The 19,862-nt window shown below is 35.7% G+C and overlaps 1 long non-coding RNA gene across 1 annotated transcript; it reads left to right on the top strand.

The window, feature by feature from the left end:
• The first annotated feature begins 16,183 nt into the window (after positions 1-16,183).
• On the top strand, positions 16,184-17,419 carry LOC142527590 (uncharacterized). Its single transcript, XR_012815481.1, has 3 exons — positions 16,184-16,722; positions 16,788-17,194; positions 17,280-17,419. It is a non-coding gene; the product is annotated as an uncharacterized LOC142527590 (long non-coding RNA).
• The last annotated feature ends 2,443 nt before the right edge of the window (positions 17,420-19,862 follow it).

Here is a 19,862-nt window from a genome sequence, read left to right as displayed (position 1 = left end):
AAAAATCTCCCTCTCAATAATTGCACTTCTTGCAATCAATGGGAATCGAACCCGTGACCTTGGCTCTGATACCAATTGTATGACCTAGCGCTTGTTGTTTTATCAAAAGTTATAGCTGGTGGTAATGGTGCAACTCAAATCTTTTAAACCGCACAACAGCTCAAGCACCACGGTTCGATCGCTCTTTCAACAGGGACAATTATTGCACCCAACAATCTCCCTTCTAATAATTGCACTCCTTGCAATCAATGAGAATCAAACCCGTGACCTTGGCTCTGATACCAATTGTATGACCGAGCGCTTGCTGTTTTACCAAAAGCTATAGCTGGTGGTAATGGTACAACTCAAATATTTTAAATCGCACAATAGCTCAAGCACCACGGTTCGATCGCTCTTCCAGCAAGGACAATTATTGCACCCAACACATAGTAAATATATATATATTGTTGAGGATCGGATTGAGTTTAGAAGGGGGGGTTGAATAAACTCAACGACCAACTTATTAAATTCTTCCGAATAATGTGCTAAAATCCTGTTAGAGATTTTAACGATTCTTGTTCAAGTATAAAGACCAGCAGATCACAAGATAATGTGCGGAAAACGATCTGTTGGTTAGTGAGTGAAAAATAATAAAGCTGAAAAGCAGTAGATAGCACAAGGTTTGTTTCTGGAAGTTCGAAGATGAATCTTCTACGTCTCCCCTTCTTCTGTTTCCAGAAGGTATCACTAAAAGACTTTGGTGAATACAGCACAACAATTGTACACATTCACTTCAACAGGACTTACCCTTCGCCTATTGAAACTCTTAGCTTTACAACTCAACTTCTTGAATGATCTTAAGTTCTGAAAAAGACTCTTTTCCAGTTACAAATTCTTCTATCAATGAAATAGTGAAGTGAATAGCTTGAGAAGATATAACGAAAAATAGCTAGCACAATATGATCTCAATGATCAAGAGTATGCAATGAAGCGTGTGCTGCTTTTTCAGTGTTTGAGCTCTTTAGATAACTGAAAGTTCTAACAATGCTCGAATGATATTTTTCAATTCAGATTTTTGTTCAATGCTACGTGTTACTTCACGAAATCCTTCATCTCCATATATAGGCTCTATTCAACGTTCAAAAAACTGAACGATTCTTTTCTTTTTGGTGGTTCAGCTTTATTGCTTAAAATGGACCCTACAGAATACATCAAAAGTAATCAGTCGCAGTTCATACCAAAAATGGTATACCGTCTTAAATGTTCTTGTATAGCATTTAATGGCATTTAATGAAGCAATAAATGCTGGTGTCACGTTAATAGATCAACGGTAATATTTAGAGACTTTGAGATACGCAAGATTCTGTTAGTGTATATTTCGAATTTTGTATCTTTCTAGTTCTGGTTTTAGCTAAGAAACAGTACTTGACAAGTGCTACAAGTGCTTCTGTTTTTCTGCTATTTTACATCTACTGGTTTTGTACTAAGTCAGCATCTACTGGTTTTTACTAGCATCTCCACTTTTACTAGCATCTCCACAACAAATTTAAGTCTAACAATTTCCCCTTTTGTGGTGATGCCAAAACCTAGATGTTCCTTAAACGTTAAGATGAATAGATAAAACAGATTACGAAGCAGATAAAAACAGTTATTATCCAGAAAAATCACGTAAAGCACAAATTAGTTAAGACAAGAAAATAAAACTAATTTGTTCCAATATCTCTGGAAGTAGCTTCATCTGGATTTTGATCCCTTCCAGAAGAATGAGGTCTGCTGCTACTCGCTCCAGTTCTATCTCTAGTTCTATCTTCTTCCCCTTTTTTGGCATCATCGGCAATGACCCTAGCAATTAAGTCATCCATTCGCCTAGATAAATTGTGAATTCCATTTGTCAGCATCTCCAGATAAGGAGTCTGATTAGAAACTCGATCATTAATAGCAGTGAGCGTTTGAGATTGAGAATCAATCTTGGCATCCATCAGGTCCATGATGGTGTAGATTGATCGAAACATTTCATCATGCTCGGTGATCCTGGTAAATATATCAGATTGAGCAAGCGCGATCTGACTGGAACTTTTGGATATGGCCTCTCGAAAGACGATGGTCTCAACATGAATTTTACTCAGAGATTCCGCAGTGTTCTATATTTCCTTAGACATGCGTTCTCGGAAGAATTGAGCATCATGAAATTCGGCAGCATTTTCATAAGATATCCGCTTGACAAAGTCTGAAAGATTTACAAGGTCCCTTTGAAGAGCATCAATTTGGAATTCTAGATCAAATGGTTCCATAGCTGGGGAAGGAGTCCTTGCTTGCAATCTTTGTTTAATTTCCTCCATTCGAGCAATGCGCTCAGGAGACTGCAAAGAAGGAATAGAGAATGGTACAGCTTCTGCTTGAGTCGTAACAGCTGGTTCTGGTTCAGCAGAAGGTCCTTCTGAAGTAGTAGATTGATCTGTTGGCCCTTTGTCTGGTTGCTGCAAAACAGCAGCAGGTACAGATACAGCTTGTGGCTCAACAACAGAGGGTGAAGTATGCAACAAGGTTGCCATTTCAGCTTGATGAGCTTCTGAAAAATGCTCAAGCTCTGGAAGAGATGAAGAAGCAGTAGCTGTAACAGTAGCAGTGGCAGTAGCAATTGCAGATTCTAGGATGGATTGGACTGGAGGATGATCAACAGAGGTAGAAGTAACGGGCATTGTGTCATCCTGTGCTGCTTGAGTCTGCACAATCGATTCGATCACCTCATCAACCGATGCCAGATCATGAACAGAAATCAGAGAGGATGATTGAGTAGGAACTTCTTGAGGTGCAGGAGTACTAGAGACCTTGACTTCAGGAGAAGATTTGGTCGGTTCCTCAACTGTCTGATTCTTCAAAATTGCGGAGACAGAAGTGAGACTGAACTTTGGAGGCCGAGAAAAGGCCTTTTCCTTATTAGCAGTTTGTTCAGAAAGAACTTTCAGCTGCTCCGACAAAATTTGAATGACATTCTGGTCATGAAAAGCAGTAGGACTTGCAGAGTCAAAATTTGACTTTAAGGTTTTCAGAACAGTGTCCATCTTCTGCATTTTGAATTTTTCCAGAATGTAATTGCGACGATTTATAGCTTCTATCACATTTCGTGTCCCGGCAGCATCAAAAACCTTTTTCTCATTTTCTACTGTTTGAGCATAAACACTAGTAGTTTTCAAAAATGTGATTGGGTGGTAGACACGTACCTTAAGCCAATCGTAAAAAAATTTCATATCTTCTCTGGTTGAGATTTCAACTTCTTCCAGATGTAGATTTATTGATGTTTGAATGGTTGATGTTGCCACCGATGACTGAGACAACTCAGTAATCTTTTCTTTCCCTTTTTCAGAAGCAGCAGGGACTACTGGTTTAAAAGCAAAAGAACCAGTAGCAGATTCTCTAATGACCACACCAGAAGTTGGTCTGAAGCTTTGAGCAGGTGAGGGCCCTGATTCAATTGGTTTGGCTTTGGTGGATGAAACAACAGATGGAAAAACTTGGCGGAGAGAAACATTCTCCAGTTCAGATAGAACCGCTGTTTTCTTGATGCGGATTGTTGTGCGAGGCTTCTTCTTAGCTGGGGTGGGAGGCAGTGAAGCTTGCTGAGTGGGTGCTGTTGATTCTCCAGATTCTGTTTTGTCAGAATCAGACAAGACCACAACCCTTTTTCGTTTAATTTTCTTCTGCCCCTCAATTTGAGATTCTCCAATTTCCTTCTTAATGGCCACAAACTCACCAACGGTTAGCTTTGGCCTTAAAGCAAGCACGCTATCAGCATCAGTCATTGTTACCGAAGAGCCATCCTCTTCTGCTGTTCCAGGAAAACCAGCATCTTTCAACATTTTACTGATTTGCACAGCAAATCCAGTACTTTTCCTGATAATCATATCCTTCATAATGCGAAACAGAAAACGTCCCCAATCCACTTTCTTTTCTGATGTGATGCCACCATCACTTGAACCTTTTCTTTTGTTAGTTTGTCAAAGGTTCCAGCCTTAACTAACAAGGCTTTTGCTACTATATCAGCGAGTACCTGGTACTCAATTTTCTGTAGCTTTTTGAAGTAAGAGGGTGAAAGTTCTTCTCCAGTGGCTGAAAAATTTGTCAAGGCGATGGACATGTCTTCCTTTGAAATGTCCGAGAGCTCGGAAAGGCCAGAAATCGGTAGGAAGAAAGTGGAACCCAGAAGTGCAGCATCAATAGAAATCGATGCATCTCCCTGTGTATAGGTAATCTTGCCTTCCACAACTTCTGCTTTGGACATAGAAATTCAGAAGAACAGACTTGTAGATAACAGCGGGTGATTCCAAGAATATTCGAAGCCCGGACTTTTCCAATGATTTGAACATCTTGACAAGATTCTCATCCTTAATAGTGAGAACAGAAGCAAAATTCACCTGATAAGCATTCAACGTATATGCTTGCGGTCATTTCTAAATTTGAAAGAGAATAGAAGTATGTTAGCAGTAGATGCGAAAAAGCAGTAGAGACAAGGAAATAATCTGAGTTCGTAAAGCGTAGTAAAAAAAATGAACGGTTAAAGCAAAATATACAGCCGTCAGTGAACATAGGGACACGTGTCGATATGTTAGGAGAGAGAGAGACAAAAGTGTCAGTTACTCTACTCATTTTAAAATATTTTGAAAAATTGGCGGGCTGTCCGAGGCGGTTGCTAAATAAACAGAAGCTGATTTGTCATTTTATGATAATATCTACTTGAAGTGGACAAGATGCTGAAACAAATGCAGCACTTTAACAACTTCTGGTAGGTATATTGTTTTATCGAAAAGACAAATCAGTTTCTAATATAAATGCCATAAAGATGTTCCCCCTCAATTAATGCAGTAGTAATGGATATTAAATACTAAACGACTCTTGGCAATCTTTCAATTTAAACCGTTGAATTTGAACAGTCGCAAGGATCCTTATCTCCTTTGAATATCACTATAAATACCTGCAAGGGTTAAACAAGGTTAAGTAAACATAAAAATCAAATGAAAGAAGAGGTAACAACTGATCCGGAAGCAGAAGCAAGAATGTTCAGAAGACAGCTTGCTGCGATTTCTAAGAAAATGTTGGAAAAAGTCGTTCTGCACATAATGATCCTTGGATCATACTCCTGGAGTTGTAATATTAACAATCAAAAAGATTGTTTGCTTTCATTGAGATTGATATGTAGCATCGATCCCTTCCAGAAGCATGCTAATGCAATAAGAGAGTGCTGGTGGATCGATAATGCTAATATCATCTATAATGCCCTTCTTCTGCTGAAGTACTTTGCAAGAATACTACAAGATGCTGATATTACTGAAGACATGAGCTTGATTAGTCTAGAATTTCAGATGACGTTTCGATTGTCTTGAGATTTCTGTAACTTTCACTTTGTTTAATGTACTGGAAAATTTCTAATGAAATTTCAGTTGAAGTACTTGATGTTCCTTTATTCCTTTCTGCAAACAACTCAATGTTGGAAGAATAAAATGAATAAATGATTAAGTTCAGAAGGAAGTAAGTCGTCTTATGATAGCTTCTACTGGAAACTGAAGAAAGCCTTGTTTTGTTAATGAGACAAAATACTTTCTGCATCTGACACAAAATCACAGAAGATCAGAATAAAGTTCTACCTAAATTACTGCAATTATTAAATTAAAATACTTGGTAACTGAACCGATGATAGCTTGATATGGGATGATTCATATATATATATCTACTGTAGTCAAGACTTTCTCGCGCTTTGGTGCCTGATTTTCATCTGTAAATATGAACATGGGGTAAACCAGATAATCATTCATTAAGAGAAATGGCAAGAGATAATAGTCCTGATTTGGCTGATGAGTTTATGAGGGAGGTGACCGCTGCAAGAAAGAAAGCAATAGAAGACAAAGTGATGAAGAAGACACTTGCTACCTGGACTAAAATCCAGGAGCTTAAGTCCTCCTTCGAGAGTGGGCGAGCATCTTCCACCAAGGAGTTGTTAATGATGAAGAAATATTATCGACGTCTCCATAGTGTTGATAGTGCAGACGTCGTCTCTGATGATGACGTCTACCTTCTCATGCTCTTAAAGGAGCAAAAGACTCTGAAAAAGATTGCTTTTTCAGAGGAGTTTCTACGTACCTCCACCGGAGAACTGACCACTTGATTGGCATTCTGGAGGGAGTACGTTAAAAAAGAAGTGAGAAATGTACGCCCCCGCTTCTATTATTTTTAATGAAATTTTATATCTACTGATTATTTCTATCGTTCAGCTTTTACCTTCTGCAAAATTAAAAACTGAATAATCACAGAATAAAAGTTAAGCCATAATATCAGATGATGATAAATAATCAAGTTAAATCTATTAATCCAAGTGTATTTCGAAAGTAAGAAAACTTATTCTCAGGCAGAGGTTTTGTAAAAATGTCTGCTGCTTGCTGATCAGTAGGAATGTATTCCAGACGAATGTTCTTCTTTTGCACATGATCTCTGATAAAATGATGTCTGATATCAATGTGCTTAGTTCTGGAATGGAGTACTAGATTATGTGATATAGCAATTGCACTGGTATTGTTACAAAATATTGGTGATTCAGAGGCTTGAACTCCATAGTCTTTGAGTTGTTGCTGTATCCAAAGTATTTGAGAACAACAGCTTCCAGCAGCAAGATATTCAGCTTCTGCAGTAGACGTGGCTATGGAAGTCTGCTTTTTGCTAAACCAGGAGATCAACCTATCACCAAGAAATTGACAAAAACCACTTGTGCTTTTTCTATCCAGTTTACATCCTGCATAATCAGCATCTGAGTATCCAATAAGATTAAACGACGAGTCCTTGGGATACCAGAGGCCTACATTTTGAGTACCCTTAAGATATTTTAAAATTCTTTTACCAGCAATGTAATGTGATTGTTTAGGGTTTGATTGAAATCTAGCACAAATGCAAACAGCAAACATGATATCTGGTCTACTGGCAGTAAGGTATAACAATGAACCAATCAAACCACGATACTGAGTTACCTCTACTGAAATTCCCCCTTCATCTTTATCAAGTTTTGTAGATGATCTCATAGGAGTAGAAGCAGCAGCACATGCTTCCATCCCAAACTTTTTCAGTAGTTCCTTTGTATACTTAGTTTGGTTTATGAAGATTCCAGTATCAAGTTGCTTGATTTGAAGTCCTAAGAAAAATGTTAGTTCTCCCATCATGCTCATCTCGAACTGGTCCTGCATTAACTTAGCAAACTTTGCACATAATTTGGGGTTAGTTGACCCAAATATGATATCATCAACATAAATCTGAACTAACAATATGTGTTTGTTTTTGGCTAAGGTAAACAAAGTCTTATCTAAAGTACCAACGGTGAAACCATGATTAATGAGAAATTGTGAAAGTGTGTCGTACCAAGCCCTAGGTGCTTGTTTCATACCATACAATGCTTTATATAATTTAAAAACATGATTTGGTAACAAATGATTAGAAAAACCTGGAGGCTGTTCAACATAGACTTCATCTTGTAGTAGACCATTAAGAAACGCACTCTTTACATCCATTTGATATACTTTGAAGTTTTTGAAAGCAGCAAAGGCTAAGAATATTCTGATAGCTTCGAGCCTAGCTACTGGTGCAAAGGTTTCATCATAGTCTATTCCTTCTTCTTGTCTGAATCCTTGTGCAACCAGTCTTGCTTTGTTTCTTACAACTGTTCCTTCCTCATTTAGTTTGTTTCTGAATACCCACCGAGTTCCAATGACAGCTTGGTGAGAAGGTCTAGGTACTAGAAACCAAACTTTATTCCTCTCAAATTGATTCAGCTCTTCTTGCATAGCTTCTATCCAACTTGGATCCAGAAGAGCTTCTTCAATCTTCTTTGGTTTATCTTGAGAAATAAAAGCAGCATGCATGTATTCATTTATCATTTGTCTTCTAGTCCTTAGTTGAGCTGCTGGATTTCCAATTACCAAAGATGGAGGATGAGATTTTCTCCAAATAAAAGGATTTAGATTGGCTTCATATAAAACAGTAGATTGTTTTGGAGTATCGACTGTTGGTTCTGGAATGTCAGCTGCTGGTTCTGGAGTATCAGCTGCTGGTTCTGGAGTATCAGCTGCTGGTTCTGGAATGTGAATGTCTGGTTCTGGATTTTGAATATCCTTGACACTTGCTTCTGCATCATCTTCACTGTCTAATTCCAGATAAACCATGTCTAATCTTTTACTTAAATTAGATATGTTAGTAATCTCGGGAACACTGCTGTCTTCATCAAAGACAACATGAATAGATTCTTCAACATTAAGAGTTTTATTATTGAAAATTCTAAAAGCCTTACTAACTGCTGAATATCCAAGAAATAAACCAATGTCAGATTTTGAATCAAAAGCAGCTAAATGATTTTTGCCATTATTGTGCACAAAGCATCTACAACTGAAAACATGAAAGTAAGATACGTTCAGTTTACTTCCTTTCCATATTTCATACGGATTTTGATTGTTTCTCTTGTTGATCATCGTTCTGTTTTGTGTGTAGCAAGCTGTATTAATAGCTTCTAGCAGCTTCTTTAAGTGTTCTATTTCTCCTCTCAACTACTCCATTTTGTTGAGGCGTCCTGGCAGCTGAATATTCATGATGAATGCCCTGTTCATCTAGATATATCTCAAGAATCTTGTTAGTAAATTCAGTACCTCGATCACTTCTGATTCTAATGACAGAAACTGATTTTTCATTTTGAATCTTTTTCAAAAGTTTGATCAGGAGGTTACTGGTTTGATCTTTTCCAGCAAGAAAAATTACCCAAGTAAATCTAGAGAAATCATCAACAACAACAAGGGTGTATCTCATTCCCCCTAAGCTTATGATAGGGATTGGACCAAATAAGTCCATATGTAATAATTCTAAACATCTTGAGGATGATTTGCTGCCTTTATATTTGAAGCTAGATCTTACTTGCTTACCAAGTTGACATGCAGAACATACATGATTCTTAATAAATTTTATGTCTGGCAATCCATCGACTAAGTTCTGCTTTTTGAGATTGTTGATAGACTTAAAATTTAGATGATTCATTCTTTTGTGCCACAACCAGTGTTTATTACTTAAAGATGCAACTAAACATGTAGGAGCAATGATATGATCTATGTTCCATGAGATTTTATAGGTGTTGCCTTTTCTTACTCCGGTTATAACAGTAGAGTCATCAGCATTTTTAACTGTGCAAGTGTGCTTCTGGAATGCTACTGAAAATCCATTATCACATAATTGACTGATACTGATCAAGTTATAACAAAGATTTTCAACTAAGAGCACATCCTTAACAGTGATGTTACCATGGATAATCTTACCCTTACCCACGATTTTACCTTTTGAGTTATCCCCAAAGGTTATCTCTGGTCCATCACAACTTACTACTTCTGATAGCAGACTTTTCTGTCCAGTCATATGTCTTGAATATCCACTGTCCAAATACCACGTTGAGCTACTGATCTTGGTTTTCTTCACCTGTTCCTGCAAGCACAAATTTTAGTATCTGGTACCCAATCTATTTGGGTCCAAGCCTTATTAGTCCCTTTGGAACCCACATTTGTATAATTTTTATAATTCGGGTATCCATGGAGGTGTGTGCAACAGAGGGTCTGTTGTTTCTAACATTGTGCATCTTAGTATGTTGTTCTTCCCTTCTGTTTCTGTTGTCTAGCCTGTATCTCTTCTGAACAGGTCTAGAATTGTAGTACTGGTAGTTTTTAACATTCATAGGAGGTTGTCTTCCTGAGTTGAATCCTCTTCTGATTCTAGAACTCTGGTCAACTTTTTCCTTAGGTTCAACATAACCCAGACCATAATGCATCATTTTGTTCATCTGATTTACATTCCTTTCTACTGAAACAGTAGGTACTTCTGGTTTCTGTACCACACTGGATTTCACAAAGTGAATATACATCCATTTGCACATATCCAGTTTTGGCTTAGTATTCGTTTCAGAAGTGCCTTCATTATTACAAAATACGAGACCAATCCTGTCTCCAGATTGTTTTTGTAATTCTTGCATCTTTTCAAGTGAAGTAGAGGACTTGTTCCAAACATTTACAAGTAGTGATAAATTCTGGTTTTCAGAAAGCATCTTCTGGTATTCTGCTTTTGCTCTTTCATTCTCCGTTTTTAATTTACTCATCTCAACTTGTAAATCATTACAACTGTCTACTTGCAAGCAAGTTAACTTACTGTTCTGATCTTTTAAGTCCTGATTTTCGATCTTAACTTCCTCGAACGATTGAGAAAGTCTAGAATACTCTTCTACCATGTCGTGTAATGATTTGACTAAATCATTGCGTGTAAATTCATCAGAGTCAAAGTCAAATACCTCTCCGGATGTCGAGGTTGACTCAGTATTTGCCATCAGACATTTGATCTCATCTTCATCACTTTCACTCGAATGGCTTTCAGAACCAGAAGATTCAGAACTTGAGTATGCCCATTTGGACTTACTTTCTTCTGCAACCATTGCCTTCCTGTCTTTTCTGGTCTTTTTATCATTGCGTTTGATACCCTTCTTCCTCTGGTCATCCTTCTTTGGTTTTGGACAATCAGCAATGAAGTGTTCAACTTTTCCACAGTTAAAGCATGCTATATCACTAGGTGATGATTCCTTTTTGAAATTGCGGTTGGGACTTTGAAATGTTCTATGATTCTTTTTCATGAATCTGGAAAACTTCTTAACAAATAATGACATTGCGTCATTGTTTATCTGTTCAGCACTTCTCTCATAAGTGTTCTCTAAAGCAGTAGCAGAAGATGAACTTGGAGCAACTGTAGCTGTAGTAGTAGAGTTAACAGTAGCTGCGAGAGCTTTGGTTGGTGGATTTGCTAAGGGCTCTTCTCCACTTCGAACTTCAAGTTCAAACTCATATGCCTTTAAATCCGAGAACAAGTCGTGTAGTTCTAACTTGTTGAGATCCTTGGAAGCTCTCATTGCCATTGTTTTGACATCACATTCTCTGGGTAGACCTCTCATTACCTTTAATGCAATTTCTCTATTGCCAAAGTCTTTCCCAAGAGCTAAGAGTTCATTGACGAGGCTGCTGAATCGTTCATCAAATTCATTCATAGTTTCTCCAGCCCTCATCTTCATATTCTCAAACTTCTGCATGGCTACAGACAGTTTGTTTTCCTTTGTTTCTTCGTTTCCTTCACAGATCTGAATTAATTTTTCCCAGATTTCCTTGGCAGTATGACACATCTTGATTTTGCTGAAGGTATTTTTGTCGAGTGTCTTGTATAAAATGTCCTTCGCAACGTTGTCAAGATTGGCTTTCTTCTTGTGCTCACTTGTCCATTCATATCTTGGTTTTTCAAGCATCTGAGGTGCACCTTCGGTAATAGCAATAGCTGGATTTGGCTTTAAGATCTTTAATGGAGCATCAGTGATGACATACCACATGTCATCATCTTGAGCTGCAAGATGAGCTTGCATTCTAATCTTCCAATCATCAAAATCTTCCTTAGAGAACATAGGAACTTTGCTGAAATGAGACATGTCTATTAAATATTTTTCAGAACAAGAATAACTCTGCTCTGATACCACTTGTTGAGGATCGGGTTGAGTTTAGAAGGGGTGGTTGAATAAACTCAACGGCCAACTTATTAAATTCTTTCGAATGATGTGCTAAAATCCTGTTAGAGATTTTAACGATTCTTGTTCAAGTATAAAGACCAGCAAATCACAAGATAATGTGCGGAAAACGATCTGTTGGTTAGTGGGTGAAAAATAATAAAGCCGAAAAGCAGTAGATAGCACAAGGTTTGTTTCTGGAAGTTCGAAGATGAAACTTCTACGTCTGCCCTTCTTCTGTTTCCAGAAGGTATCACTAAAAGACTTTGGTGAATACAGCACAACAATTGTACACACCCACTTCAACAGGACTTACCCTTCGCCTATTGAAACTCTTAGCTTTATAACTCAACTTCTTGAATGATCTTAAGTTCTGGAAAATACTATTTTTCAGTTACAAATTCTTCTATCAATGAAATAGCGAAGTGAATAGCTTGAGAAGATATAACGAAAAATAGCTAGCACAATATGATCTCAATGATCAAGAGTATGCAATGAAGCGTGTGCTGCTTTTTCAGTGTTTGAGCTCTTTAGATAACTGAAAGTTCTAACAATGCTCGAATGATGTTTTTCAATTCAGGTTTTTGTTCAATGCTACGTGTTACTTCACGAAATCCTTCATCTCCATATATAGGCTCTATTCAACGTTCAAAAAACTGAACGGTTCTTTTCTTTTTGGTGGTTCAGCTTTATTGCTTAAAATGGACCCTGCAGAATACATCAAAAGTAATCAATCGCAGTTCATACCAAAAATGGTATACCGTCTTAAATGTTCTTGTATAGCATTTAATGGCATTTAATGAAGCAATAAATGCTGGTGTCACGTTAATAGATCAACGGTAATATTTAGAGACATTGAGATACGCAAGATTCTGTTAGTGTATATTTCGAATTTTGTATCCTTCTAGTTCTGGTTTTAGCTAAGAAACAGTACTTGACAAGTGCTACAAGTGCTTCTGTTTTTCTGCTATTTTACATCTACTGGTTTTGTACTAAGTCAGCATCTACTGGTTTTTACCAGCATCTCCACTTTTACTAGCATCTCCACAACAAATTTAAGTCTAACATATATATATATATATATAAAATAAAATTTTGAAAAATATATATATTTTAGGTTGTTATACGAGTTAGTTTGGGTTCGGGTTGGGGTTTTTGAGTTATTTCGGATTTGGGTCGGAAATATTTTTGTAATACTCATGCTTTGACCCGACTCAAACCTACCTAACCTACTCGAATTGATATCCCTAATTGTCATGGAAAGCCCGTGACCCTCAAATCTCAAAATCTAGAATAACTAGTATCTCTTTGTGCAGTCACGCAGGTGCGGGCTCGGCTCGGGGCGTGACAATTATCATCCATAATTTCACAATAAAGTGACAATGAATTCTTAAGTTATAAAAAGAGGTTTTTTAAACCTATAAATACGAGAGAATGCAGTGAGGAAGAAGCACACACGAGCACATTCAGAAACATAGCAAAAATTCTGCTCTTTCATAGTCTCGAGAGTCGAGATAGGCATGTTAAGCAAGGGGACGAAGTATTTTGAAGGACACTCTTGAAACTAAAGTTTCATCCACGCGTTCAAACATCACTAGTATTGGTAAGTGGACTAGTTGTTTTAAAACCATGCATTTATTTTAAATTGATTGAACATGTCTTATTCTGATGATCATGCCTCTGTTGAGTTGGGGAAACACAAAATAATTTTGATTTTGATTATAACAAAACTTGTTACTATGTTGCTACATATTTCATTAAGTTAGTAGTTTCTAGATGTCGAGTTGGAAGGTTTGAGAAGCTAGAACTCGAATTTAGCCAAGCTGAAAATTTGGTGAGTTGAAGTGTTTTGATGATATCTCATAACTCATTGATTGAAACAACCAGCGTGTAAAATGGTTGGGAAGAAAACTTAATTCTTTAACGTCATATTTCAAGCCTGCTCGACTGGTACAATTTTTATCTAGGCGTGTAAAACTGTTGGCTAGATATGATCAGTTATGATATTTTGGTCATATCTCTCATCTCAATTATCGAAATGGAATGATTTAGTATGCGTTGCAAATGTATTAATTAAGTCCTCGCTAGCATTAAAAGTGTTGGTGACTAGTTTGTAATCACGGGTGAGCTTCAGTGGGCCTTGTCGGGGCAGTACGAAAAACTCATAATTTTTTTTTATTATTTTGAAGTTCAAAATTAGAAGGTAGCCCACACTCGGCTCGTAAACTTTTTTATTAGATCTGGTCTATATACAGGCCATTAAAAATAAAACACAAAACGCTGAATGAAACAACAGAAAATGACAGAAAACTGAACCACAACAAAAGACTGAGGAAAAAAGAAACCTACACCTAATCGCCTCTGAATTCATCTGATGAAGCCTACGCCTCTGTGCCTTGTAACTCTAAGGTACGTGGATTTTCTATGGTTATTTGACTACTTTATCTTACTATTTTTCAAGTTAAAGTAAGGGTTTTTTCTTTATATTGAATTTTTTGTCGTCAAAAATTAATATATCTACCATTGATAGATTTTTTAAAAGAAAAAATCACTGGTGATCAACTTGAAACTTATCTATGTGACATGCGTTCTAACAAAGAATTGAAAGGCCTGGATGAATTTTTTGGCTGCTGATCTCTATTTAGAAGGCAGGTCAATGATGGGAATTTGAGAGGGACTAGATGTGCTCGTAATTCTCCAGACATAACTCATCTATTTTTTGCTGACGAAACTTTATTGTTTGGCTCCACTAATCGCACAACTTGTGGTCTTATCTAAGAGATTCTTAAACGTTATGAAGCTGTCTCAGGCCAGGTTATCGATCTTCACATACCAAGCTTCACACTCAGCCCCAATTCCAACCAAATTATGAAGCATTCAATCTTTTCTGAAATGAGCATGGACAGAGCAGAAAGCCGCAAGACTTACTTGGGTCTCCCGGCTTTTATAGGACGAAATAAACTACGAATTTTCGATGGCATTAAGGAGAGGGTCTGGCACAAGAAGCAAGGGTGGAAAAGTTAAATGGGTTCAGTATTATTAAGCGATCCCGTCTTACACCATGAATCTTTTGGAAGAAATGAGCCAAACTCAAACCTACTACATATTTTCCTTATCTATTTTTTAATAGAAAATTTTGTTTTATAGGGTCTTGGTTTTTATAATAAACGATTGATAACACTTGTCAAAATAAATTTAGTTTGTTGTCATTATCATTAAAAATGTGGACAAGAAAAAGTTCAAATCCAGATTTTTTGGCATTTTACTTGGCCTACGTTGTTCATGGGCTTTCCTTGGATTAAAGGACCACTTCAGATCACAATATTGTGTTGGTGCATTTAGGAAAATTTCCAATGAAAAATGGATTTATTGGTTTGATAAGACTCAACTCAAAGGAGTTCGTTCTCATTAGACTCTCACAATGACCATATAGGATCCACAAGCTTTGTCTTAGGAAATAATATTGAAAGGGGTATATATCATCAATATTACTGACATAACTTTGGTTTCTTGGTGTACTTTGTTGATTCTTTTTATTTTGTGTTTTTTTTTTCAACTTAGAGATATTCGAACATCGCCAAATACGGCCCTCACGTTAACCTCCTCGTATTTTACCTCTGTATCATGTTGTGGACCAGGTATTTTAAAAACCTTTCGAAAGGTAGGGAGACAATCACAATTTTCATTACATATAAAAGATATTCTCAAGGAGTTTATCAAATTAAGGATATCAATGGGTATGGGTAGAACAGGTATGTGCTCAACCCGAACTTAGCCCTTTTGGGTCAGGTGTGAATAACGTTAAATGGATATGTCATGTAATAAATATTTGTTTTTCGTACCCAGATATGAGTCGGATGATGAGTTTTACATTACCCGACCGGCCAGGGACGGACCTATATATGCTTGGCCCGTCCTAGGCTGTAGCACAGCCCAAATTTTTTTTACAAGGAGTTATAGATATTCGAGCCGATTCTAATTTTTTTTGGGTAAATATATATAGAGATTTAAGCACAGCCTAATTTTTTTAAAAGATATCACTGTACAAATAACTCATAAAAGTTAATATCTAGAAGATTTTCGATATTTCAAAGGGGGTTTAGTGCAAATAACTCATAAAAGTGATAAATTTATTTTATCAATTCTTTTATTTAATAGAATTTAATTTTGAAAGTACATTTAAAATATATTAAAAATAGTTTTAAAATGTAAATTTTGAATCTAAATGAAACTTGTCTTATATTACACGAGTTACATATTAATTAAATAATATATAAATTTTGAAAAATGATATTGATTAAACTTATTTTTTGAAAATTAACTCTCCTATTTCGAATACGCTAGGAACAATAGGTTTTTTTTTAAAAAAAATTACCAAGGTCATTTTGCTAATTATTTTCATTTTAATATCTCATATATATATATATATATATATACTTTAATATTCAATTAATATTTTGAAAATTTATATGAATTCTTGTATTACATTTAATTGTATAGCTTTTAATATTTGGTTTAAAGAGTATTATAAAATTTTTTAGATGTTATTGGAAGAAGAATGAGGTAGTAATAATAAATTTAATGTTTTTTTTATGTACAGATGATTGTATATGATGCATTTTTTTTGTAAAATTATTGCAGAGAACTTCAAAAATTAAAAGAGAAAATGCTAATAAAAAACGAAGAATTCATGCACAAGGACGCATAAATATTCAAACTTTGGAAGATAAATTTGTAAGCATTATATACAATGATTGTTTCTACAAGTTCTATATGATTTTCATTAGTAAGTTCTATATTTTTAGGGGATTTTAAGTATTGATTAAAGTGAATAGAATATAGTTGGTGTTAGTTAAGTTTTATGGCAGAATTTGTTGCCACAATTTGTTGATTAGTTTCAGTTATTGAATTATTAGAATTTAATAATTAAGTTGTCACAGTAAAAAGAAAGGAGGTTCCCCTATTGATGATGAAGCTATAAGACAAGAGGTAAGAATTTTGTTTCAGTTTTTTAAAATGCCTTTTCAATAATTTTTTTAATTTTATTGACAATTTTTGTGTCAAGCTTTGATGAATGAGGCTGTGAAGAGCCATCTACAAGACATGCCGGAGAGAACAAATCCAAGACAAGTGCATGAGCAAGCATTTCAGTAATGCGCATTTTTGATTTTGATAAAGTTATAAATTTTATGATACTAATTATTTTTTTATGCAGCGAGGTGTTCGGGCCTGAGCATTCTGGGTGAGTTCGATGTTTAGGAGCTGGTGCATTGCCTAGCCAAGTTTTTCTTGAGCAATATAAGCGTAGCCATTTCCAAGGATATGACACTGCTTCGGATGTTGCAGAAAAGTTTAAGGAAATGGAAGAAACAATAAAGGATATGGAAGCCACGGAGGCAGTACGAGAAGCACAATGGAAGGAAGAAATAGAGGCAAAAGAAGCATATCAGAAGCACTACTACAGGTATAAATGGAAGCACGTGAAGCACAAAGGCAATATGAGATGGAGCATCGATGAGGCGGATGCAGGAACAAAAATTACAAAATTTTACCCGTATTATGCAACGTATGATGGCCGGAACTGCTAGGGGATCTCGAGGGCCCGAAACGTTATCGAGACAGGTATTAGCATGTTTGATATTAACAAATGATTTTTTAAAAATTACTTGTATAAATGCATGACTTAAAATCCCCTTTTCTTTTGTAGATGACAGGTGTTATTTCAGAAATCATGCAACGATATATGAGTTTTCCTTCAAATGCTCAAGAAAGTATCCGTAGATCTCCTTCATGAGAGAAACCGAATAGTAGCAATTAGAATTTTGGAAAATGATATTTGGATTTATATTAGGGTTGAAATAAATAATATTTTTTTAGTTGACTGATATGTTATTTTGGTTGATAATGAATTCGTAAAGATTATATATTGATTTTTTTTTATGATGGAATGTCATTGTTTATTTTATCTATTTATTATATTGAGTTATGCAATGATTTATTTTAGAAGGAAATACAATTTTTTTTAAAAAAAAATCTATTTGCGATGTCGAGTGGATTGGATGAAAAATCAAAATTATTGATTATAAAATTTTTGGAATAGAAAATAATTAATTTGTTGAATTGAAAGCTAATGAAGTGGTCGATTGGTTAGGACTCATGATTTGTAGGAGCGGATGTTTAATCATTCCTAGATTACAACATTTAAGTGTGGTCACAAAAACTGCTTCGGAATATGACTTTTGAGAACAGTTACGAAACCGCTCCCTATGCACGCATGTAGAAGCAGTGAAGAGAAGCGCTCTTGCAACCCACATTTAGGAGTGATTAATATCCGCTCCGAATACCTTCAAACAGAAGATGTTTCGTAAACCACTCCTAGGTTTCACCTTCAGCCTCGGCTTAAAAACCGTGGCCATATCCATGTCTCACCCTCGGTTGGCATCCGATTCAACATCCTCACTTGCAAGATCGGTTCATGCCGGTACCTAATATGAAGAATTCGGATTGGTTTACTTAAAAGCTTCATCTGAGCATATATGACTGTTGTTTCTAACTGGGGCAAAACTAACCTTTTAGAGCGATGATGATAACATTTACCACCGCTTTGTTCTCCAGCTCTAATTGCCCCTAGCAACGGTGGCAACAAGTGCGCTTGAGAAACCGTTGCCATATTGTGGGAGGGATGGAAAACCACACCTATAGATCAAATAAACCGCTCCGATAGTTTCTTTTTTTTTTAGTGAATTATGATATAAATATACAAGTTTAAAAATATCAACATCTATTACAAAATATAATTTTGCGACTTGTCTAACGGATTTGATGGGTAAAATTCTTTAACTTTGGAATAGGGTCTGGATGTGTATGAGTTTTGGTTTAGACAGGTCGAGGCTGTGTCGGATTTTTCAAAAATATAATGCATCGAGTCTCAAATCTGACCGAACCTTTACTTATTGGTTGACAAGACTTAGGATAATTAAAGTTCTAATTATGATTAAACTAAACTTATCACGATATTCATGTGATTATGTTCCCTAAGCAGTATTTTGGTCCAGCTAAGTAGTTGGATTGAGGTGATCATCTCAAATGGACTCTTAACCAAACATCTTTCGACATCAATGTCTTCCGTAGCTTAAAATATAAAATAAAATTAATACATATAATAATAAATAAATAAATAAATGAATGAATATGACACTTTACATGGAAATTGTGAGAAATTATATTACATTAAATGTATATAAAATATGAGAACAAATAAATTTCATTATTTGTCATTTTTATCTACTTTTTTCTTTATTTACTTTTCCTTGATTTATATATTTATACTTTGTGTTAACATATTTTATTAAAAAAAACTAGACCATGAAATTCCTCTTAGACTCTAAATAAACCGACTAGATAGTTATGATAATTAGGATTAGACATTAGGTGTTCAACATTATTGCTCTTTCTTGTCAATTATTTGTCCACTTATCTCATTAGTTGTAATTGAGACTATATTAAATGAATTTTGAGATGAGAAAGAAAAGAATCAACATTATTTTCTAAGAACACGAGGATTATGCCCCTTTAATTTCAAATCACTAATCAATAGTTTGTTTCGCTGTTCTTTTTTAATGGTCTTAGGTCGAGAAATTTCATGCTTCCTTTAGAATAATATCTCAATTATGTATCTAAGAATGAACATTTCTCTTCATGTATAAGTGTAACGTCCCAGATTCGACGACTGTCTCCACTGTACCAAGACGAGTATTTAAAACGTGCTTATCTCCTCACTCACACATACTCTAGCAAACTTCCCACGAGATGTGAGATCGGTTCATTCATGTTCCCTTCGCCCATGGGTGACCCCCTGAGAAGTTTTATATAGGGTGCGTGTGAGTGAGGACATAAGCAAAATGAAAAGACTTGACTTGGTACAGTGGGGACAGTCGTTGAATTTGAGGCGTTATAATAAGGTTCACATAAAAAGTATTGATCCAATATATATTAATAAATGTTCACCATTTGATGGCTTCTTAGACCTTAATTTTTTTTATAAAGAAGTAACATCTAGATAAAGATATTTTAAATTTATTGTATCTTCTTCAAGCCATGAATATATAGGAACCTTCCTCAAGTTATAAATAGACGGGATTATTTGCACAGATAACGGAGTGAAAAATGAATTTCAACAGTTGTATGAATATAACTGAGAGCCCATGGAGTTGAGTACAGATTGCTTAAAGGCAATAGACGGTGTTATTTACACAGATAACGATTTGAAAAAATGACGGGGTTGACTATA

Source organism: Primulina tabacum, chromosome 15, assembly GCF_025594145.1.
Source record: "Primulina tabacum isolate GXHZ01 chromosome 15, ASM2559414v2, whole genome shotgun sequence".
Lineage (NCBI taxonomy): Eukaryota > Viridiplantae > Streptophyta > Magnoliopsida > Lamiales > Gesneriaceae > Primulina > Primulina tabacum.
This window is presented reverse-complemented; position numbering and strand designations above follow the sequence as displayed.